This window comes from Elephas maximus, chromosome 10 (genome assembly GCF_024166365.1).
Source record: "Elephas maximus indicus isolate mEleMax1 chromosome 10, mEleMax1 primary haplotype, whole genome shotgun sequence".
NCBI lineage: Eukaryota > Metazoa > Chordata > Mammalia > Proboscidea > Elephantidae > Elephas > Elephas maximus.
The window spans coordinates 61311231-61337184 of record NC_064828.1 but is presented as its reverse complement, the minus strand read 5'-3'; positions in this window follow the sequence as shown (position 1 = coordinate 61337184).

The following is a 25954-nucleotide window of genomic DNA, read 5'->3' as shown; positions in this document are numbered from 1 at the left end:
AGCAGTCCCTCAAACAGAACAAGGGGATACTGTGTGGTTTAAAATCAGGAAAGGTCTGCATCAGGGTTGTATCCTTTCACTATACTTATTCAATATGTGTGCTGAGGAGATAACCTGAGAAGCTGGACTACATGAAGAAGAGTGGGGTATTAGAAATGGAGGGAGACTTGTTAACCACCTTCGATATGTACATGATGCAACTTTGCTTGCTGAAAGTGAAGAGAACTTGAAGCACTGATGAAGATCAAAGAGTACAGCCTTCAGTATGGATTACATCTCAAAATAAAGAAAACAAAAATCCTCACGATTGGACCAATAAACAACGTCATGATAAATGGAGAAAAGATTGAAGTTGTCAAGGGTTTCTTGTTACTTGGATCCACAATCAACATCCATGGAAGCAGCAGTCAAGAAATCAAACAGTGTATTGCACTGTGGACATATGCTGGAAAAGACCTCTTTAAGGTGTTGAAAAGATGTCAGTTTGAGGACTATGGGGCTCCTGACCGAAGCCACTATATTTTCAGTCACCTTATATGCTTGCAAAAGCTGGACAATGAACAAGGAAGACCAAAGAAGAATTGATGCTTTTAAATTGTGGTGTGGTGAAGAATATTGAAAACACCATGAGCTGCCATAAGAACGAACAAGTCTGTCTTGGAAGAAGTATAGCCAGAGTGCTTGTTGGAAGCAAGGATTGTGAGACTTTGTCTCACATACTTTGGATATATTTTCTGGAGGGACCAGTCCCTGGAGAAGGACATCACACTTGGTAAGGTAGAAAAAAAAAAAAAAATTTGGTCAGAGAAAAAGATGAAAACCCTCACTGAGAAGGATTGACCCAGTGGCTGCAACAGTAGGCTTAAACATAGTAACTATTGTGAGGACGGTGCAGGAGCAGGCAGTGTTTCCTTCTGTTCTACATAGGGTTACTTTGCATCAGAAGTGACTCGATGGCACCTAACAACAACACTTCCTCTACAAGAAAGAAAACCACAAATTCCATTTAGTTACTACACCCAGCTCAAAGTCTAGGATCTCTAGGTGATACCATGCCATCCCTCTCCCTCAGGCTTCCTTGTGACTCTTTGAGGTGCACCATTCTATAAACTAGAAGGTAAATTATCTTCCCACTCACCCCTCCCCCCCCATAGTTGGTGTGCAATGGTGGAGCAGCAATAGGATAATGTACCTTCCATCTTTAAGAGGAAAGAATGGGAACACCAGCAGTTATTACTCTAGACCAATAATAACTCCTACTGGGTAGAAATTGTGAGGACCCCCTGCCTTGGCAGGCCCATTTTGCCTCCTTTGCCCCTGGAGTCACTCCCTTGCTCTTTGGCTCTGTTATTCTCTTTGAACACATTTGAAAAAGATATTAGAGAATGTGCTTTCTTGGGGACTGCTCAGTTTTGTTTTTTTTTTATACACACCTTGCTATATACTCCTAATTGTTCTCTCCCTGAGACAGCACACTCTCTCCCTTGACTCTCTATTTTCAAGTCCATTCTGACCCCCTCTGCTCTGTCATCTCCCCTCCAGACAAGCAGATGCCAATATAGTCTCATGTGTCTACTTGATCCAAGAAGCTTATTCTTTACCATCATCTTTTTCTATCCCATTGTCCAGTCCAATCCCTGTCTGAAGAGTTGGCTTTGGGAATGGCTCCTGTCTTGGGCTAACAGAAAGTCTGGGGACCATAACCTCTGGGGTCCTTCTAGTCTCTGTCAGACTATTAAGTCTGGTCTTTTTGCGAGAATTTGGGGTCTGCATCCCACTGCTGTCCTGCTCCCTCAGGGATTCTCCGTTGTGCTTCCTGTCAGGACAGTCATCAGTTGTAGCTGGGCACCATCTAGCTCTTCCAGTCTCAGGCCGATGCAGCCTCTGGTTTATATGGTCCTTTCTGTCTCGTGGGCTCATAATTACATTGTGTCTTTGGTGTTCTTCATTCTCCTTTGATCCAGGTGGGTTGAGACCCATTGATGCATCTTAGATGTCCACTTGCTAACATTTAAGACCCCAGAAGCCAGCCTTCAAAGTGGGATGCAGAGTATTTTCTTAATAGATTTTATTTTGCCAGTTGACTTAGATGTCCCCTGAAACCATGGTCCCTAAACCATTGTCCCTGCTATGCTGGCCTTCAAAGTGCTCAGTTTATTCAGGAAACTTCTTTGCTTTTAGTTTAGTCCAGTTGTGCTAACCTCGCTTGTATTGTGTGTTGTCCTTCCAGTCACCCAAAATAATTCCTATCCACTATCTAACCAGTGAAAACCCCTCTCCCTCCTTCCCTCCCTCCCCACTCTCGTAACCATCAAAGAATATTTTCTTCTCTGTTTAAACTATTTTTTGAGTTCTTATAATAGTGGTCTCATACAATATTTGTCCTTTTGCAACTGACTAATTTTCAAAATCGACTCAATGGCACTGGGTTTTTTTAATTTCACTCAGCATAATGCCTTCCAGGTTCCTCCAGGTTATGAAATGTTTCACGGATTCATCATTGTTCTTTACTGATGCATAGTATTCCATTGTGTGAATATACCATAATTTATTTATCCATTCATCTGTCGATGGGCACCTCAGTTGCTTCCATCTTTTTGCTATTGTACACAGTGCTGCAATGAACATGGATATGCATATATCTGTTCAAATAAAGGCTTTTAATACTCTAGGATATATTCCAAGAAGTGGAATTGCTGGATCATATGGTAATCCTATTTCTAGTTTTTTAAGGAAGTGTGAAATTGATTTCCAGAGTGGTTGTACCATTTTACATTCCCACCAGCAGTGTGTAAGTATTCCTGTCTCTCTACAACCTCGCCAACATTTATTATTTTGTGTTATTTGGATTACTGCCAGCCTTGTTGGAGTGAGATGGAATCTCATTGTAGTTTTGATTTGCATTTCTCTAATGGCTAATGATGGTGAGCATTTCCTCATGTATCTGTTAGCTACCTGAATCTCTTGTTTAATGAAATTCCAGTTTATATCCTTTGCCCATTTTTTAATTGGGTTATTTCTCTTTTTGTAGTTGAGTTTTTGGAGTGTCATGTAGATTTTAGAGATCAGGCGCTAATCAGAAATGTCATAGCTAAAATTTTTTTCTCAGTCTGTAGGTGATCTTTCTACTCTTTTGGTGAAGCTTTTGGATGAGCATAGATGTTTGATCTTTAGGAGCTCCCAGTTATCTACTTTTTCTTCTGCATTGTTAGTAATGTTTTGTATACTGTTTATGCCATGTATTAGGGCTCTCAACATTGTCCCTATTTTTTCTCTCATGATCTTTATTGTTTTAGATTTTATATTTAGGTCTTTGATCCATTTTGAGTTAGTTTTTGTGCATGGAGTGAGGTATGGGTCTTGTTCCATTTTTTTGCAGATGGATATCCAGTTACGCCAGCACCATTTGTTAAACAGACTATCTTTTCCCCATTTAACTGTTTTGGGGCCTTTGTCAAATATCAGCTGCTTATATGTGGATGGATTTATGTCTGGATTCTCAATTCTGTTCCATTGGTCTATGTATCTGTTGTTGAACAGTAGCAGGCTGTTTTGACTAATGTGGCAGTATAATAGGTTCTAAAATCAGGTAGAGTGAGGCCTCCCACGTTGTTCTTCTTCTTCAGTAATGCTTTACTTATCCGGGGCCTCTCCCTTCCATATGAAGTTGGTGATTTGTTTCTCCATCTCATTAAAAAATGTCATTGGAATTTGAATCGGAATTGCATTGTATCTATAGATGGCTTTTGGTTGAATAGACATTTTTACAATGTTGAGTCTTCCTATCCATGAGCCAGGTATGTTTTTCCACTTACATAGGTCTCTTTTGGTTTCTTGCAGTAGTGTCTTGTAGTTTTCTTTGTATAGTTCTTTTATGTCTCTGGTAAAATTTATTACTGAGTATTTTATCTTCTTGGGGGCTACTGTAAGTAGTATTGATTTGGTGATTTCCACCTCAATGTTCTTATCGTGGATGTAGAGGAATCCAACTGATTTTTCTATGTTTATCTTGTAACCTGACACTCTGCTGAACTCGTCTATTAGTTTCAGTAGTTTTCTTGAGGATTCTTTAGGGTTTTCTGTGTATAAGATCATGTCATCTGCTAATGGAGATACTTTTACTTCTTCCTTACCAATTTGGATACCCTTTATTTCTTTATCTAGCCTAATTGCTCTGGCTAGGACCTCCAGCACAATGTTGAATAAGGGTAGTGATAAAGGGCATTGGGACTGCTGTTTTTGCAGCAAGGTTCTTGCTGGTGCAGGATTGAGGGTTCTAATGGTTACTTATTGATGAAAGAATAAAAGTGTTTTTTTGATCTTGTCTAGTGGGCTGAATAATGGACACCCCAAAATATCAAGACCTAAATCTCTGAACTCTGTGAATGTTACCTTTCAGGGAAAACAGATCTTTGCAGTTGTGATTAAGTTTTGAATTTTGACACAGGGAGATTATTCTGGATTATCCAGGTGGATCCTAAACCCAGTTACAAATATCCTTATAAAAGATGGGGGCAGGAGATTTGACACACACAGAGAAGGTGATGTGAAGATGGAGGCAGAGGCTAGAATGATGTGGTCATGAGCTAAGAAATGCAAGGAATGCCTGAAGCCAACAGAAGCTAGGAGAGATAAAGAATAAATTCTTCCCCAAAGCTTCTGGAGGAAGTGTGTGGCTCTATCAAAATCTTAGTTTTGGACACATTACAGGGTTGGCAACCAATATCACAAAACAATTTGTGTAACAACTGTTTAATAATAAATGAATTTGCACAGTAAACTTTCACCTAAATCACAACTAAAAAAAAAAAAAAGATACATACACACAACCTTAGTTTCGAAGTTCTGGCCTCCAGAATGGTGAGAGAATAGATTTCTATTGTTTAAGCCACCCAGTTTGTAGTAATTTATTATAGCAGCCACAGTAAACTAAAACACCTGGCTTGGAATTTATTTGGTAGTACAATTCCTTCAAAAGCTTCTCTCCTATTTATTTTCAGACAATTCTATATATGGAAAAAACCACATATGCAGCTTTTTTTTCCTGGTCATGGTTCTTAAAGCTGTCAAAGCTCCTCATTTGTTTTCCACATTTTGTGTCCAGTCTATTTTTCTCCCTTTAAATTTGGAGTTAGCTATTCTGAGTTATCTGAAAGGATAGACTTGATCTTATTTTTGCAGTTGGGTTAATTCTGGGTGACAGTTTTACTCCTAGTTACTTGGTGAGGGGGAAAAAACATTTGGCTTTTCTAGTGCTGCAGAACTCAAAATTTTTGGTTTCTTATTTTATTTTCATTACAGGCGGTAAGTAGAGAGCCACTTTTAGCTGATTTCTTCCCTCCCATCTCTGCTTGCCAACTGGCCAATTCTTACTTGAGTTCAACTTCTCATATATTATAGTAGCAACAAAAGCAGCCATCACATGGTGACGTTCTGAGCTTCCCTAACAAGGTTCCAGAGCCACAGACTTGGTAGATTTGTGATCTGCCTTTCATGCCAGCATGTAGTATAACAATGCTGACGGCTTTCCAGCCTCAGCATATGTGTCTAGCTACCAGTATCTGACTGTTATATTTTACCTTCTACTCTCAATGCTGATGTTTATTACGGGGTGGGTTAAACTAGAGATATTTCTCTCTCACATAACAGTTTAGAGGTGAGTGGCCTAGGGCTGGTGGGGCAGCTCTATCATCCTCACTATTCATGGCTTCTAAGATTGTTCCAGCCATCATCATCTCCAGCTTAGTGTGGGAGGCTCAGAGGTAGACTATTTCTAGGACAAGTGTCTTTAAGAAAATGGCCTGGAAGTTATGCACATCATTTCAATTCACATCCCATTGACCACATTCAACCCTTAGCAGTGTTTCTCTGCCTGAGAAATGGAATCTGTATCTGGGAGACCATGTGCCCAGTTACAGCCCTGGGGTTTCTGTTATTAGAGGGAGGAGTGGCTGTTAGAGGACAGGAGTCAGCCTCTACCATTCCTACTTTTTCTCAGTGGGTTCTTGCTACAATATGAGTAGAGACAGCTTAGAAAAACATGTGGACCCCCTCCCCAAAAGAAAGCTTGTTATTTTCTTTGCAAGCAGAATTTCAGAACTTGAAATTTTCAGTGATTTCTTATATTCTCTACCTTAATTCTTCTTATAGGCAGAGTAGACAAAAGATTACAGAATCTCTCTATGACATTGTTTTGGGATGAATCATCAGTAGTCTTGCATTTCCTGTGAAGACATAGTTCTGTTATAAATGATTGGTCCCACTAAAAGTTATGATCAGAGTGGTTCTGTAATGACTTTCCTACAGGCTATGTAAGCATAGTCACCACTCAGCAGTGAGCAATAGTATGAGTCTTATATTTACAGAGTGATGATTTTGTCTATTATCTCATTAGATTTTTACAAGATGGTAGGAAGTCAGTCTTCTCTTTATGTTAAATTTTTGCAAAAGTATCTAGTTTATACAGATAACTTATGTTGTTTTAGGTACGTTCATTGACTTAATTTCTGCTCTGTTCCAATAGTGTATAAAGATTCTTCTTTATTTTTAAACATGTAAAATTTTATCTAAAGAGGGGACAGTTACGATACTGGGAATGTACACATACACACACACATATACATTTTACTTTTTTTTTAAACCATTTGAAAATACATGATATAGATCATACTTCAGCAGTCGAGAAATCAAAAGACGCATTCCATTGCGCAAATCTGCTGCAAAGGACCTCTTCAAAGTGTTGAAGAGCAAAGATGTCACCCTGAAGACTAAGGCGCGCCTGACCCAAGCCATGGTATTTTCAATCGCATCATATGCATGTGAAAGCTGGACAATGAATAAGGAAGACCGAGGAAGAGTTGATGCCTTTGAATTGTGGTGTTGGCGAAGAATATTGACTATACCATGGACTGCCAAAAGAATGAACAAATCTGTCTTAGAAGAAGTACAACCAGAATGCTCCTTAGAAGCAAGGATGGCGAGACTGCGTCTTACATACTTTGGACACGTTGTCAGGAGGGATCAGTCCCTGGAGAAGGACATCATGCTCGGCAGAGTACAGGGTCAGCGGGAAAGAGGAAGACCCTCGAGGAGGTGGATCGACACAGTGGCTGCAACAGTGAGCTCAAGCATAACAACACTGTGAGGATGGCACAGAGCTGGGCAGTGTTTCGTTCTGTTGCGCACAGGGTCGCTATGAGTCGGAACCGACTCGACGGCACCTAACAACAACAACAACACCCCAGTGTGTGTTTCCTGAAAAAAAGGGTATTTTCTTACATAACCACTTATAGTTATCAAATTCAGGGCATTCAACATTAATAAAAAAAAAAATACAATACTTTAATTTACCAGTCATATTCCAATTGTATCACTTGTTTCAATAATGCTATTAATAGCATTTTCCTTCCTTCTGATACAGGGTACAGTCCAGGATTATGCGTAAAATTTAATCTCTTTCATCTAGGACAGTTTCTCAACGGCATTTTGTCTTTCATGACATTGACATTTTTGAAGAATACAGACTAGTTACTTTATAGGATGCTTCTCAATTTGTGTTGGTCTGATGTTTCCTTGTGATTAGACTGAGGTTATAAGTTCTTGCCCAGAATCCTACAAAAGTGATGTTATGTCTTTAGGGGATCATATTTGGAGGCATCTGGTATGCTTCTCTTGATGTTATAATTCTATTTGATCACCTGATCAAGATTTTGTTTGTTACTACATATTTCTTCTTTTCCCTTGCAACTAATAAACAATTTGTGGGGAGAGTTTGTCTTGTCTTTAATGGTTTTTGAGGTAAGAGAAATATCTGCTGTGGATGTCATGGCTAGGCCTGCAGCGCTGAGCCTTAGGTCAGCCCAAAGACACAGCAAGAAAGCGTTTGTGGAGTAACAAGTATTTTCTTATGTTGTAAAAAGTTTTTTTTTTTTTTATGTCCTTAACCATTACTGAGGCACCAAACCACCACTGAGGCACCAGTCCAGGTTAAATGGTATGAATTATCAAACTTGATTCTGGAATCTCCATTTGAGCTTGCCTCCATAAGGAACTCGACAGCCATGTATACCCACCTGTATCCTTCATCTCAGGAGTGTCCATTGCCATGATTATTTATTGGTTAGAAGAAAACCAAGGTGAGAGCTTCATTTTTATCAATCCTTAAACCCAGGCCAAACATATTCGTTTTGCCTAGCTTATCTCCCTCCATTTATGTTAAGACGAATACATAAATTTGGTTTTCATTGCTTATAAACTGGTCCTATTTAAGGCTATTGTAAGAGAATGGAACACTTCTATTTGTTGGGATTAGCCACATTTTGCAGGCTTCTGAAAGGTCCATTTGGGTAAAAGCAGCTACAATCAAATTAGAAACTCTGGGTTCCAATTCAGTCTGATTATCTTACATAATTTTACATTTACACAGCCACAGACCTGTGGTCTATATCACAATCATGTCATGCATATGAATAATGTACCTTTAGCCCTACTGTCCAGTACAGCAACTACTAGACACATGTGACTACTGAACAATTGAAATGTGCCTAGTCTGAATTGAGATGTATAAAATATACATTGGGTTTTAAAGACTATTAAGTCTTTAAAGAAGAAATGTAAAATGTCTCATTAATAATCTTTTATGTTGATTACATATTAAAAGATAATATTTTGGATATTTTGGGCTAAATTAAGCAAAATGTTAGAGTTAATTTCATATGTTTTTATTTTTAAAAAATATGGCTACTAGAAAATTAAAAAATACATATGCAATTTACATTGTCATTCTGTTGTACAGCTTTGCTTTAGGCTTTTCATTTCAAAAAATGAAGAATATATTTTACTTCTCTATAGGAAGAGATTCCAATTAAAGTGTTTCAACAAACAGATGCAGTGCTGGAGGTACTCTCTATACCAAGAAATTTAGAAGACAGCTATCTGGCCAGCTGACTAGAAGAGATCCATATTTGTGCCCATTCCTAAGAAAAGTAATGCAAAAATTATTGAACAGTATCATTAACATCACACACAAGTAAAATCTTGCTGAAGATTATTAAAAAATGGTTGCAGCAGTACGTTGAGAGGGAACTACCAGAAATTCAAAAGAGGATGTGGAATGAAGGGTATCAGTGCTGATGGCAGATGGGTCTTGGCTGAAAGTAGAGAATACCAGAAAGATGTTTACCTGTGTTTTATTGACTATGAAAAGGCATTTAATTGTGTGGGTCATAACAAATTAGGATAATACTGTGAAGAATGGGAATTCTAGAACACTTAATTGTGCTCATGAGGAAACTTTATGTAGACAAAGAGGCAGTTGTTCTAATGAAACAAGGACTTACTGTATGGTTTAAAGTCAGGAAAGGCATGCATCAGGGTTGTATCATTTCACCATACTTATTCAATCTGTATGCTGAACAAATAACCTGAGAAGCTGGACTATATGAAGAAGAACAGGACATCAGGATTGGAGGAAGACTCGTTAACAACCTGAGTTATGCAGATGATACAACCTTGCTTGCTGAAAGTGAAGAGGACTTGAAGCACTTACTGATGAAGATCAAAGACTACAGCCTTCAATATGGATTACACCTCAACATAAAGGAAGCAAAAATCCTCACAACTGGACCAGTAAGCAACATCATGATAAATGGAGAAAAGATTGAAGTCAAGGATTTCATTTTACTTGGGCCCATAATCAATGTCCATGGAAGCAGCAGTCAAGAAGTCAAACAACACATTGCACTGCGCAAATCTGCTGCAAAAGACCTCTTTTTAGTGTTAAAAAATGAAGATGTCAGTTTGGGGACTAAGGTGTGCCTGACCCAAGTCATGGTATTTCTAATTGCCTCGTATGCACGGGAAAGTTAGAAAATGAATAAGGAAGGCCGAAGAGGAATTGATGCCTTTGAATTGTGGTGTTGGTGAAGAATATTGAATATGCCATGGACTGCAAGAAGAATGAACAAATCTGTCTTGGAAGAAGTACAGCCAGATTGCTCCTTAGAAGTAAGAATGGCGAGACTTCGTCTCATGTACTTTGGACATGTTATCAGGAAGGATCAGTCCCTGAGGAAGGACATCATGCTTGGTAAAGTAGAGGGTCAGTGAAAAAGAGGAAGACCGCCAACGAGATTGCTTGACACAGTGGCTGCAACAATGGGCTCAAGCATAACAATGATTATGAGGATGGTGCAGGACAGAACAGTGTTTCTTTCTTTCATAGGATAGGGTTGCTATGAGTCGGAACCAACTCAATGGCACCTAACAACAACAGCATAGGAAGGAAAGTATGACCTGACACTTGTTATACCTGATCTCTGCAGTAATAGTGTGCAATCAATAGTCTGATTGTAGAGAACAAGGGGTAACATATGTTAATAAAGATAAATGGCATTGCTACATATTTTTCTTACCTTTATGTATTTGTTCATGTAGAAAATTTTTACAAATAAATGACATTAGTTAAGACTGTTTCTAAATTATATTCCAAGATGGATCAGTAAGCAAAGAAATACTGTTTGAACATTGATGGACAGTAGATTCTTCTCTGTACTATTCATGCATAATTATTACAAGTATGACTTTATTACTATGGGAAGTTAATGAAGACTGTGCTGGAATTCATTTTGGAGTTAGTTTCAAAGTAATAAAAATCTTAAAAAAAATTAGTGATAATTATAAGGAAAATATATTTTAAGTTATACTTCTGATACAGTTTCCAAGGGAAATGAAACAAAGGAAAACACACTAAATGAAAAGGAATGAAAAAAAAGTGCTTAAATTACACTTTCTCTAACTTTTTGATTTAAGAGACCAGAAACTTATAAATTTTGGTGACCAAAGGTAGGCTCTAAGAAAGAACATTAAGCAGCAACAACAAACTAACATCTGTGATCAATAGCGTATTAGAAAACAGAGGACATCATTGCAAAATAAAGGACTACTCTTTTAAATTGAACTGGACCATCTTTATTAAAAACTCACCATGTTGTCTTTATTCTTTTTATTTTACTATTGCCAGTGAAAACTCTTTAGTAGTATTATTTTGCAGAATGGAATTGAGAGCTACTGATAAAAATAGCTGTACAATGACTGATATAATGTGAGACTTTTAAATCTTGTTAGGTTAATTCATGAGAAACTTTTTTACTCTTATATCTTAAAACTTGCAAGCAGATTAAATATTTCAAAGTTATTTCAAATTTTATAATTGTTCTTTGGTTTATTGAGGTATAAATGCTGATATGTATTCTCAGATGTATTTTTACTACTCCTTTATTGACTTTTAAAATATTCATTAGAAGCACTAAAATGTGCATTAAGTTTTCCCGTAGTGGCTTATACATAAGAATAGTTTAACCAAAGATTAGAATATCTTACAGTAAACAGCTCTCAAAATGTTTGAATTATGATACAATAATTTCTCTAATTTTAGTAGCTGCAGTGCTTTATATTAATTTTTTTCAGAAATATATATTGAATTGCAGTGGTATATGATCTTAAAGGAGCCCTGGTTGCATAGTGGTTAAGGGCTCAGCTGCTAATCAAAAGTTCAGGAGTTCAAATCCACCAGCTGCTCCTTTGAAACTATGGGGCAGTTCTACTCTGTCCTACAGGGTCACAGAATTGAGTTGATGGCACCTAACAACTACAGTAACATGATCTTAAAATGCTCTTGTTATCAAAGTTTTATTTAAAAAAAAAATTATGTGTGTATATATATATATATATATATATATATATATATATGGCATGTCTTTTCAGTATTGGAATACATGCTTACTAATTAGGTGTGTTTAAATTTTTGGTTGATAATATGGATTTTGATAAATATAATCTAGTAATACAAGCTACCTATCTGTGGTATGACAATGCGCCAATAAGAACTAATTAGAGAATTTATTGTGGGTGCCTGTCCATTAGGTTACGTGGAAAACCTCTGGTTTTCCAAATATGACACACAAAAAAACAAAACAAACCCATCAGGGCTCCCTAATGTCACACAGGAAAGCCATAATTATGCTTGCAAGCCTTATCCCATAGAAATAAAGGAAAATAAAATGGCAAAAGCTTATAAAAGTTTATAAAACTAAGACATACGGGACGTATCACCTAATAGAATACTCGGTCTACACAACAATGAGGCTCTAACTGTGGTCTGCTGAGCTTCATGCATTTTCAGAAGGGACACACTTTGATGCTAAATGCATTAGAACTGCAATATCTTACTACCTATAAGGTTCATAAAAAGTGGCTGGTGTACTGTTAAACCAGTAGTAAGTAAAGAGTTAAATAAAATTAGATTTGGTAAAGCAAATAAAAGGCAAACAGATTTATTTCCAGAGAGAAAAAATCAAATTTGAATATTTTCAGGGAAATAGGTTGAAATCTTAAAGCTTTTTATTTAAGTAACTTACAAGTTATGTGTCATAACTGCTTTAACATTTTTAAGGTAATAACCAACAATGCAATCACAAACTTCTTATACCACGCTCACAAAATATTTTCCAAAGGAAAATGAAAATTCAAAAACTTATTTGGTCTATACATTTTCAGATGGGCAGATAATATTTTCCCACATAAATAATGGATTGTTGGACCAAAGTGTTACCGGAAGCAGGTCTGCCCAGTGTGGCTTCTCAATAAAGACACACTGAAGTAAGGTGGAGGGAAGAATGTTTACTGCAAGTGTGCAGGCAAGGAGCAGGGAGGTGCATACCTCAAATCAAGCTCCTCAAACAAAGGGAGACAGAACCTTTTATACCATCCTTCACAAAGAAGTACATACCAACATCATGGACTACATAGGATGCACAGGCATGGTAAAACAAGTTCCTTTTTTTTTTCCCTTAGTAGGTACAGAAAATGGGGGATAAGTCACACCCTGGGTGGATATTTTGTTATTCAATTAGGTCTTAATGAGGCTTAGGTTACTTTGGGACACTTTTGAGGCTAGTAAATTGGGTTTGACCAGTTTAAGGCAGTAACTAAGCCACACAGGGTGTTCAGGGTCTTTGAGGACAGTGGACGGGAGAGGGCAGGTCCATCTGATAATGGCTGAGAAGCTGCTGATTGAGCCACACACAGAGCTGTCTATCACTTAAGGTTTTGATAATAATGGACAGGAGGAGGAGGTTAGACCTGATAATGGCTGAGCAGCTGCTGGTTGCTCTGGCTATCAAAATTATTATTGAGGGAAAAGTCTAAAATGATTTATTTTCCACTGCTTTTAGATAAATTAATTTTTAAAAGTTACTTCTATTTGTTTATTTAGAATTAGGTTTGGTTTCAAATAACAGAAAAGACATAAGTAATGGTGGTCTAAACATAAGAGTGAATTACATGAAAGATGCTTATATATTGATAGTCCAGGGCTACTTGTGAAAGCTTTACAAGGTCATCATGGACTCTGAGACCTGGGTATCTTTTCTCTGTGTCATAGTTGCCATATGGCTTCTATCTTCATGGTTTAATATGGCTGTGGGATCTCCTAACATCACATTCACATTCCAGGAAGCAGGAATGTGAGGAGGAGGAAGGGAGAACAGGAAAAAAAAAACCAAAAAAACCAAGAACCTCCCAATCAAGTAAGTTACCCTTTAAGAAGTCTTCCTCAAAGGCCTGCATAACACCTCCACTTATATCTTATTGGACAGATCTTAGTCAATGGCTACAACTAGGAATATGTTCTTTAAGGTGGGTTCAGTGCCATCTTGAATAAAATCAGAATTTCATTACTAAAGAAGAATGAGAGTAGCTACTGGGTAGGCAATCAGGGTAGGCAATCAGCAGTCCCTGCCACATATATTATGAGGTTTATTATTTCTGGTTATTAAAGTAATGAAGGGATGCTTATGTTAGATCAGACAATTTGAAAGTGCCAATGTTCAACCATTTTTAACCTATAAATACAGCAATTTCATATGGTGCAGACTGATATTTCTGCCAAGCTGGTAGACCCGAGTTCCCAAAAATATCTGGCTAAAAATATCTAAAGTACTAGATGAAATACTTAAATATTTTAAAAAAGAAACTCATACAATTTCAAGGTCCTAAAGAAAAGTACTGTATGGACAATAAAGAAGTATGAACAGGCATATTTTGAGATAAAAGAGCTTTGATACTGTTACACCCGCTGAGGATATCTAAGAGGGGGCTTAAAGCTTCCATACCTCAATGGTAGTATGAGTAAAACCAAAACAAAAACCAAACCCAGTGCTGTCGAGTGGATTCTGACTCATAGCAACCCTATAGGACAGTGTAGAACTGCCCCATAGAGTTTCCAAGGAGCGCCTGGCGGATTTGAACTGCTGACCCTTTGGTTAGCAACTGTAGCACTTAACCACTACGCCACCAGGGTTTCCAGTAGTAGTAGGGGGGAGGAAATTGTGGCCCAAGCTTTGGCCCTGCAAGGGGTGCGAAGCCAGGTAGGAGATCATCCCATAAAGCCAGGGCTCAGTCCTTTCTAGGATTCTCCCCTGACTCCCACTGTTTCTGCCTCACAGGCTCTTTACTACTCTGTAAACAGGCTAGAAAGGTTTTTACAAGTCTTTGCACTGGCTCTTCCTTCTTTCTGCTTATCCCCCAGATAGCTGCTTGGGTCACTCTCTCACCTCCTTTCATGTCTTTGATCAATGCCACCTCCTTCTCAATGAGAATAACCTTGGCTACCCTTATCCCATTTTATTCTTTGCAGCATTAAATACCTTCTAATATATCGCATAATGCATGTATTTACTATGTTTTACACCTCTCTAGAATTTAAACTCTACCAGGGATTTCTGTCTTTTTGGTTTACTGACATATCCCAAGTGCCTAAAACAATGCCTGACACTGTATTAGGTTCTCGATATATATATATTTTAATAATTGAAGGACAGTTCATTGCTTTGCCTAGCAGTTTTAAGATTTAAGATGTGTCTTATAAGATCGATAAGGTGGGTGAGTCCTTGTACTTGTTAGCTTGCTCCAACCATCTCAGGGAGGTGCAGACACCTCTGTATTTTGGCAGGAGGTATATTTCCAGGACCATAACACAAACATCTGGTCAATTCAGAAAACAAGTAGTTTGACTGATTTTGTTTTTCTCCACTAAAATAACTTTATTGGATGCTACAAATCTAGTGGTGATATTGATGCAGCTTTAGATTGGATTTAGGACTCTTTTGTTACACATCCCATAATGGAAAGCAGTGTTGTGTTCTTTTCATCTAATGAATTTGTATGTAGTTTCAGAGAGCAATAAAGTGGTGATGACTGTTCTATTTTGAGTTTGAAACCAGCATACTTACTCTTAAGCATGATAAAAATGCATTGATTCAATTTTTTTTTTAAAGTGTGACATTAAGAACAAAACAAAACAAAATTTACCCAACACACTTCTTGTTACACTGATGAACTGCTACTATTTTTTACATGCTCTCAGGGGAGGAGCAGCAGATAATATCTTAGCTGCTGTCTATCACCACCCCAACGTTCATAGATTCACAAGAGATAGTGTAAAAATCATAGCATAGTCTGGGAATAGCACTATTACCCATTCAGAGAATGAAGAAATGGCAGCTCCATATTCAATTCCTGTGGCACTGGATTTGTAACACTGGACATATGTCCCTCTTTTTAGTTAATAAATGTGCTATTGAAAAAAGTATGTGGCAGCCCCCACTTCATCACTGATTTAAATATGTTAAATGCTCTTCAGTAAAAGTTTCCCAAATGTATTATTCAAAGGCTTCTTGGGCTGAATTTAGGGAGGAGAGTAAGAAGTGGAAGGTAAAGTGAGTTATTGTGGCTACCTTTTCACCAACTGATCCTTGCCTTCTGTATCTTTGAAGCACTGGACATGTATGAGAGCTTTCATTTGAACAAAGTGCTATTGGCACTTAAAAATTGACCTGAGAAATCCTTCTATCAAAGAATACTGAGATCATATGGTACTTTACTAGTTTGTTAGCTTCCTTTCTAAGTTAACAATATATGGTTTAAGTCTGTTAGAAAAACAAAGAATCTTGTTAAAACACTGTACTTATTTTTTGCCACACTTATTTTTTGGGGGGAGGGAATAAATATTTTGTATGTAATTTTTCTTAAGGAAGGCAGTGACTGCATATGACATAAATTTCTTGATAACTTTCATCTAGCCTGCATAAATGAATAAACCTTTGATAAACTGACGTATGTTTTACCTATTTTTTTGGCTCTGGAGATTATCAAGGTATAAACTAAACAATTTAATTTTACAAGTTAACTGGCATGTTTCTTTTCCTCAGTGACTAAACCAATAATTCTTTGCAAGAACCTAAGGTTTCGTGAACACAAAATGTGTTAAATATGTGATGAAAAGAGACTTCAATTATAACATTAAAACCTTGTATACTTATAAAACACAAGTATTTTACACACACAGGCTTATATTTGTTTTGATACAGTAAAAATTCCTGAAGAAGTTGGTGTTTGGATTATGATCAAAGCATATTTTAAGTATTTGTTAAATCCTTGAGTGACACATTGGATAACGTAGTGAAAATTTAATGATGGTTAATAGTTTAGAAATCAAGCTCAGAATTCACACTCTCATAGTGGGACTGTGCCACTGTCATATCACTTAGATATAATTATGATTTTGTAATCATAATGACTAAGTATGTGTAATTAACAAAGCTGAACTTAGAGTGATATGAGAAGAAAATGCTGTGAAAATGTATCTGAGTGCTAAAAACAGAAAATGTGATCTTGGTTTATCTGAAAGCCAACCTAATACACATCTTCTGGGCTTCTAAAAGAAACATCTAAAAAATCCAATACAGCACACACAGTGAGAATATAATGGATGAACTTCCGTTGGGGTTAAACTCACGCCCTTGAGGTGTAATTCATATTAAAATATTTCACAAAGCTGCAGTGAGGTACTAAATATGATTCCCCATCTTAATATTGGATTGTAATTTTTGGGTTTCATTTTTGCACACTGACCTTTGCACCCATTTTGGATATGAGTGAAAAGAAGAGGAAGAGAGAAAGATGAGTTCAGGATAAACACAAGGTGTTACAGTCTAGATTTGACTCAATGTTAGTAACTTGTGTAACTTGTGAACAAGTAACTGTGTCACTTGTTCCTCCAAAAGGAAACAGGAATGTCAGGCAATAAAGTCCTTGGTTTGGTAATGTTCTTATAGCCTAATTATCTGAACTTGGTTGATATTGAACTTCAGTCTGTTCCTTTGATTCCTACTCACTTTTTCTTACTGTTAATTTTTGTTTGTGTAATGTTTTTGACTTTTAACTATAAACAAGTGTATCTGTGTCTCTAGTATGCCCCATTAGGAAATAAAATTCTAAAAACCAGAAACAAGGTACATTTTGTTCGTTCTTAATGTCTCAGAAAATCTCATAGAAAACATTTAATAAATATTCAATGAATTACTATGATTTTTATTTCCAAACTTGAACCAGATTCCTTCCCTTCTCATCCCCAAAGGCAAGTCATGAATTTCTGTACAGAGTACTGTGTTTTCCAAAAACATATATTTATGCTATTTTCAATCCATTAACAGGCTAGACACCATCCTTCTCAAACACTATTAGTAACGTTCCACTTGAAGAGATGAAAGACTTTTCATCATGTACTTCCCCTTTGCTGAATACAGTAGTTAGAAGAAAATATGCTGCAGAAAATATTTTCATTATCTTTACCATCTCAGAATTCTTCTCACTTCTTTTCTTGGAAGGAAGTTCTTGCTCTTAGACTTTGGTAATGTAATATAACGGGCAATTCATTGTCTTTATATCTGACACTAGCATTCCTTTTAGGGAGACAACTGTCTTTAAGAAGAATATAGTTTGAGAACACAGTTCCTTAAGAAGCTTGGGGTAGAAGGTGACACTCTGAATTCATGAGTGTCAACAGGAGACCACACTAATGTGCCAGTAGACGAGGAGAATAAGCAAATCCTGGCTCAGAGCACTGGAGTCAAAAGGTTACAGAGTGCTGACTTCCCAGTTCAATTGGTATAGGGTCTTAGTTCTCAGTGTTGAGGATGGTTGGTGGGAGAAGAAAACATCTCTGTCTCTTTCTAGGCAATCCTGGCTTCACGAAGCAAACTCAGATTAAATCATATGTTGAAGCCTGAATATGTTTGTCTAAATCCATACAGTCCATAATTCTTGTGGATTTCTCCCAGATAGTGACTTATAATGTCAGTTTCTGTTTCTGGCATTGTTGTGAATTTTTAATCATCTTTTGTGAGATTCAGTGATATTTTAGAGAGAAATTGGGAAAGGATAATGTGAGGGCTGGGAATTATAAAATTTATGATCACAAAATTGTATGCATCTATTTAAACAAAATTAATGTGTGTTGCACACATATATACACTTCGGATAACATAGTGAATAAATATATATGCAGAGAAAAGGAATAATACCACGTGAAAGATAGATACCCAAATGTAAAGAGTTGTTTCTCTGGATGTGGCGTTATAGTGAATACAATTTTTTCTTCTGTATTATAATTATTTGTGTATTTGGAAGTTGAGATGTCAGCAGAGGACTTTCTTCTCCTAAAATCTAGGTGAGACTGGTGAGAACCCACCATTCCACACAGTGTGGTTTTCCAAAGACCTCCTGGGGGCTTATATTCTCATGCTCAAGTCTGACTTCAAAGTCCTATTTCACCGGAGCTCATTTAATTCACGGATTGTATCGCCTTCCTTTGCTTGCTGCCTTTATGCTACTTGGTGGAATTCCAAATATGAACATTAAGCCCCTACCTGATTTTTATAAAGAGCCATTTTCTCAGGCTAGATATGTGGAGTAGACTATACTGACAACCTGGGGAAGGGATGTAGCTACCTTTATCTTGGCAGCAATACAAACAGTTTCAAATTACATAGATTTTTTTTCCCCCTGAGTCTTCTGGAACCTAGAATTTTTCATCAGCTGCCTCACATGTCGCAGATTCTGGCCTCACCTTGTGTTAACTGCTGACCTTCCCTCTCTCCTTTCCACCTCCTTTTGTTCCTGGGTGGCACCGTGTCTCCAAAATCTTCTCAATCTATTCAGTAAAGCAGCATAGTTCTTCCCAGCTCCTAATCCCCAAACTCATTAGGATTTTCAGAACAAAACAAGCTTTTGTTTTGAAAAATCTACCAGAAATTGCGGTTCTACACAGCACTTTTCCTCATCATACTTCCTAAAGGAGAAGAGTAATGATAAAGATGGTTTTATTCTTTTCTACCAGGTTCCTCCTCACTCCACAAAAAGTAGATGATACAATATGAGATGAGAAAGTAGGCTTTTAATTTGCTTTTCACTTTCCTTTTTCAATTTGTGTTAGCCAATCTGAGGACAACAGCTTTTTAGAAATGTAGGGATATGTGGGAGCAGCCTACACAAGGGTTTAGTGGTGAAAAATCTGTGATGGCCACAGCTGTAAAGGTGACATTATTTTCTGAATGCAAATGTAGAGAATTCATGGGTAAAAAAGAAAATTTGTATTTTTCTTTTGTCCTGCTAGTTGAATTTGTAGACATTTTTACAATGTTGAACTTTGGAACTAAAGAACCAAGTCATGAATTTCTGCCGAGCATGGGCACACACTTTGTAACTTTACAAGAACAAATATTTCAACCTCTTCTTGGTATTTAATAATTTCTGGATGTATGATCTATAACAGAGTCAAAGATGGATTACGTGGATAAGAACACAAATATTCTTTATCAGAATTTATTTTAAAATTTGTTTAGTACTTTGGTTATAGGTGAGGTTTCTGCTGTAAACGGATGTTTACTTGAGAGATGGTGCCTATAATTTTTGTTACCAAGAACTACTGTATATGTAACTTTCTGTCAACAGTGTGATCTACTAATGTGGTGGCAGAATTTGTATGACTGATAATTATATGCTTTTGCCCACTATTGTGAGGGCATCAGACTTGGGGAGTTCTGTGGGCCCCAGACCTAACTATTTGGCGTTGGATGTTCTTTTTGGGCTATTATTGTCATATCCTCCAGTATGCATTTTCCCACTCATTACTCAGAAACAAATGATAAGAATCTGAAACCATTATTATCTTTCTCCTTCCCTAGTACAATATTTCCCATACTTGACTGTACTATTCAAATGGTGGTAGAGTGGCATTAAAAATTTAGATGCCTGGGCTCCATCCTAGGACCATTGAATCAGAACACAGGGGAGAGCTCTGTTGCTGTCTATTGTTGTTAGTTGCTGTTGAGTTGGCGCCAACTCATGGCGACTGTGTGTATAACAGAACTAAATGTTGCCTTGTCCTGTGCCATCTTCATGTTCAAGTTCATTGTTGTGGCCGCTGTGTATTTTGAGTGTCTTCCAACCTAGGAGGCTCATTTTCCACAAGATTTTTTTATGATCTCTAGGGTTTTCATTGGCTAATTTTCAAGAGTAGATCTCCAGGCCTTTCTTCCTAGTTTGTCTTAGTCTGGAAGCTCCACTGAAACCTCTCCACCATGGGTGACCCTGTTGATTTTGAATTACTGGTGGCAAAGCTTCTAACATCATAGCAACATGCAAGCAACCACAGTATGACAAACTGACAGATAGGTAGTAGTGTTGATGTGTGGGAGATATTTAATTTTATCTGAACATGATGGGGCAGTTCCCAAGGACCAAGATGTGTAATAAAGTTTAGAATTTTTTTTAATGCTCAAATACGGCCATCTCTTCACAAGTCCCCTCCTTATTCTTTAATTCTTTCTCACCCCCTCATGATGTGAGTTGAAGATGGGAAGGAAGAATAGGTCTGTCCTCTCCAGAGTTGGAGATGGGAGGGAGGTCAGGTAAGGACAGGAAAGGTCTCATTTGCTTGTTGAAATTGTCATCTGGCTCTGGAACTCCTCTGGTGTGGTAAATGTTCAAATGCTAACTCTTTTCTCAGGAGCACAAGGCAGGGGTCTGCATCTAGCTTGATTCTTCATCTGAATCCTTGACAGAACTTCTAAGAGGAAGAAAAGCTTAGATTTCTGGAACTCAGCGAATAACTAGCTTGCGGTGAAAAGTCAATGTCTCCTGATAAATACCCACACTTTCTGAAGTCCCCCTCATCTGGGGTTATTTTGGAGGGCATGTAGGAATGGGAGGGAGAATTCTGGCACTCCTCTTTAGGACGTGTGGGCATAATATTATTTAAAGATTTGGACTGCAGCAATAGTTATGAAACTGCAGAAAGTCTGACTTAACATTAAGTTTATAATGTTGCTCTCCTTTTCTTGGTTTCAAAGAGTTATTTTTCTATGTAGATATGATCCCAAAGTGTTTCAAATAATTTTTCAGGACTTACTGAGATGTTCACTGTTTTTTAATTTGAATAATTATTGACTATAGATAAAAGTTTCTAATAATTCTGAACTTGAACCATATTTGTGAGCTTCATTAAGAGATTCATAACACCAAGCAATTATTGATTTTCCTGGTTTGTATGATTTTTTTTTAATGGTTTGGTGTTAAAAAGCAAAGATGTCACCTTAAAGACTAAGGTGAGCCTGACCCAAGCCATGGTGTTTTTATTCACCTCATATCCATGCATAAGCTGGATAATGAATAAGGGAGACCGAAGAAGAATTGACAACTTTGAAATACGGTGTTGGAGAAGAATATTGAATATTCCATGGATTTTCAAAAGAATGAACAGATCTGTCTTGGAGGAAGCACAGCCAGAATGCTCCTTAGAAGCAAGGAGGATGAGACTATGTCTTACATGCTTTGGACATGTTATCAGGAGGGACCAGTCCCTGGAGAAGGGCATCATGCTAGGTAAAGTAGAGGGTCAGTGAAAAAGAGGAAGAGCCTCAGTGAGATGGATTGACACAGTGGCTGCAACAATGGCCTCAAGCATAACAGTGATTGTGAGGATGGCGCAGGCCTGGGCAGTGTTTTGTTCTGTTGTATATGGGGTCGCTATGAGTTGGAACTGACTTTACAGCACCTAACAACAACAACATGGTATTTTTTAACATGGTATTTGGAAGTATTTAGTAAGTATGTTACATCAATATTCAATAAGTGAGATAGGCCTAGGGCACCCCTGCCCCTGCCACTGAGATATTTTTTCATGTTTAATATCAGGGCTTTGCTAATTTCATAAATAAATCTGTTGGTTTTAATGTGCCACGTTTTGGAAAAGTTCATAAAACGCTGGGATTCTCTGTCCTGATTCTGGTTGATTATTTTGGTGGATTACAGCAGAAGGATTTTGAGGCCTATGGAGACAGGAAGGTCATACAGGATAGGCTGATTATGAGGTGAGCCAATGTTTTCTATGACATTCAGGATACTCCACTCTTTTTGGTCATTACTCTCCCCTGTGTACCCTTTTCTCAGCAGCCATGAGTCACTTGGTGAGGATCATAAAGAAGCAAGTGTTCCTTATGGATGAAAACAAAGTGTCCCTTTCCTATCCCAGGAACAAGGATGAAAGAGCTCAAACTTTCCTTTGACACATGGTACTGAAAAAATTTGAAAGATCATTTTATTCTTGCCATGTTGCTATGGTAACCTGGCCTTCTGTAGCTAATTGTACACTTGCTTTTTTCTTGTTTTTCCAAGTAGAATGAGTGGCACCCATGCTCAGCATTTTTAACAATGAAAGCAAAGCACTCAGAAATATGAACTGACCATTCTATATTGGTAGAAATTTGTATTTAAGAATAATTTTTGACTCTATGGGAGAGAAGAGCAGTGAATTTGAGTACTGAAGGTAAAATAAAATATTTTCTTTTAACCTGTATTGATGCTTTTGCTTTCCTGCAGCAGTTGGCTTTTGGTTTATAAGATAAGAGCCACATTATAGGTTTTGTTTCTTTGTGAAAGCATCCAGCCAAGATGTGAAGCCAGAGGAGTGGCTGCTTGCAGCAAATCATGGCTTAGGCAATGAGAAACCTGTCCTTCTGAACAGTAATTGAGTATTCCCTTGGTAAGACATGGGGGTAAATTAATATAGGGCTACATTTTAAAATTTTGAGCAATTCATGCTCTACTTCCAATGATTCTGTTATAAATAAGCCTCGTTTTGACTGATATAATTTTGGTTTCTCTAAACTGTGTAGCACAGAACGGTGGATATAACAATTTTATTTTCTCATGAGAATGTAATGTTTGTCTAACTTCAATAAAAAGATAAGAAAAGAACCTAAGGAAAATGCTTTCTGTGATGCCATACGCATGTGGCTAGAGCTGAGTCATCATGAAGCCATTCTGTCCAGTGAGTCATGGTTAATCAATATGGAACCATATTTGGCCAAGATCTGTAGCACCAATCCTGCAGCTATTAGGAAATACAATAGCTAATATTAATTATACCTCAAATTTTAATGAGAATGGCTTATATTGATTCTCTTTGAATATAAATGGTCTTATTTTATTTTGTTTAAAATTAATGAACTAGTCCCGTGTAAATGATATAACCTTGAAATTCAGAGAAGCAAGCGACGGCAACACAGTCGTTATTACAGGTGGGAATAGCTGACGATTTCTGACTGTCAGGAAACATTGCTTCATGTCATAAACTGGATATGCCAAACCAGCTCCTGTCGGGTTGGTTCTGACTTGTAGTGACAGTATAGGACAGAGTAGAACTGCCTTATAGAGTTTCCAAGGAGTACCTGGGGGATTTGAACTGCTGACCTTTTGGTTAGGGGCTATAACTTTTAACCACTGTGCCACCAGGGTTTCCATACCAAACTGTAGTGAGTGGTATTCTTCAGGTTGTTTAAGATGATAAAGGAAAGAAATGTATTAAAGTTGAGAAGATGAGGTATTTCTGAATAAAAAAAAAAAAAAAAAAAGAATACCCACTCCAAAACCCACTGCCGTCAAGTTGATTCCGACTCATAGCAACCCTATAGGACAGAGTAGAACTGCCCCATAGAGTTTCCAAGGAGCGCCTGGTGATTTGACCTGCCGACCTCTTGGTTAGCAGCCGCAATTTCTGAATAGGAACTAATATTTTTCAGTGTGTATCGTATGTCTGATATTTTAAATGTCTTATTTAATCGTTGTCATAGCTTTGGGAGGTAGGGAGAATTGAGCTCATTTTACAGATGAGGAAACTTGAGGCCCAGAAAGTGTAAGAAATTTCTCCAATGCCATAAAGGTAGAAACTAGTAAAAAGAGGGATTCAAATGCAAGTTTGTTGGTCTTTAGACTGTGTTCGTGCCTTTCATGAATGATAAATGTAATTGATTTTGGAGAGAATGTTTATGAAAAAAGATCATGGTACTCATTTTATTTTTTGTTATGAACTTTAAGAATACAGTGAAGCCAGTTGAAGCCTGAAGGGAAAGTAGTTCAAGGCCTCTCTTTGAGACCTTCACCTTTCTCTGGCGCCTCTGTCAGATGAGAAACAGTGATGTGACGGTCATCACAGTCTAGTTCACTGATTCAGCTCCATCTTCTAGAATAGGGACTTTCAAAGGGGTTAGAGGTATGGCATGTGTGGGCATGATTTACACACTTCCCCATCTCTAGTTTCTAAGTCCTTCAGTAGCAGCTGGCCTAAGAGTTCTTCCCAGCTAATTGATAAAGTATAACTTCACCCTCATTTACTTATCATTATTCTTTAAATGTATCTTTCCTGGAGACCACGGAGGGAAGTGATTTGGAGGTTGATTTCAGGTCCTTTGTTCATAATACCAGCTAGAACCATCCCAGGGCCACTCCCACTAATAATAGTTTGAAAAGTGAAAAAATTCAGCAACATTATTAATGCAATTGTCTGTAGAATTGTGGGTAAAGTCCCTAGAAAATAAGAATATGAAAGGAATGTAGACATGAAAGAAAGTAGCTGTAACCTGAGTGGGGGTAAGGAAATCTGCCTATGCAAACTAAGGAAACCCTGGTGGTGTAGAGATTAAGAGCCGCCGGGTGCTATAGCTGCTAACCAAAAGGTAAAAGTAGGCAGTTAGAATCTACCAGGTACCCCTTGGAAACCCTATGGGGCAGTTCTACGCTGCCTATAGGGTTGCTATGAGTCAGAATCGACTGGACAGCAGTATTTTTTTAAATATGCAAACTAAACCTATTGCTGTTGAGTTGATTCCAACTTATAGTGACCCTATAGGACAGAGTAGAACTTCCCTATAGGGTTTCCGGGAGTGCGTGGTAGATTTGAACTGCTGACATTTTGGTTAGCAGCCAAGCTCTTAACTCCTGCACCACCAGGGCTACACAAACTTGACAACAAAAATTGAAAATGTTAAAAAGAATTGTGTACGAATGTAAGTATTCCATCCAGAGGATGTAGGGAGTCAAATCTATGTCCTCTGATCAACATAGACCTGAGGTCTCTATTCATATAGCAACTATAAAGTGGGATTTAGGTAGAATCATCTTGGGAAGTCCTATGCCTTACATATTTTGTCCAGTCCTAAATCTTTAACCATTAAACAATAATATAGCTTGACTGAATTTTTTTACCCATAAATCTGAGCCTACCTAACATGGTCATTTGTACCCCCATTTCAATCCTAGGAAAATAAAGAAGTAAAGAAAAGAAAAAAAAAATAGTATTAATATTTTTGTGTTAAATTCAGGATGATCATTGTGTTTTCTATTTAAAATGTTTGTAATATTTAGGAAATACAGCATCTAAATGCATATATGGTACGTTTATTAGATTTTAAGAGTTAAGTGCTTAAGAAGCACTTATCAGGCAGTTGAAGTGCTTATAAATCAAGTATATTAAATGTATAAACTCAGTTTAAAATATTGAAAGGAATTTAACTAAGTTCCTAAGTGGGACAGATTGCTTAGAAGAGTTTGTTTCAACATCAGTTAGTGAAACACTAACAGAAAATAAGAAGCCAGATTGACTAGATTAGAATCCTGGCGCTGTCATTAATTGGCCTGTGACCTTGTACAAGTTACTTAACCCCTTGCAACTCACTCATTTGTAAACTGCAGATAATTGTATTACCTACTTCATAGG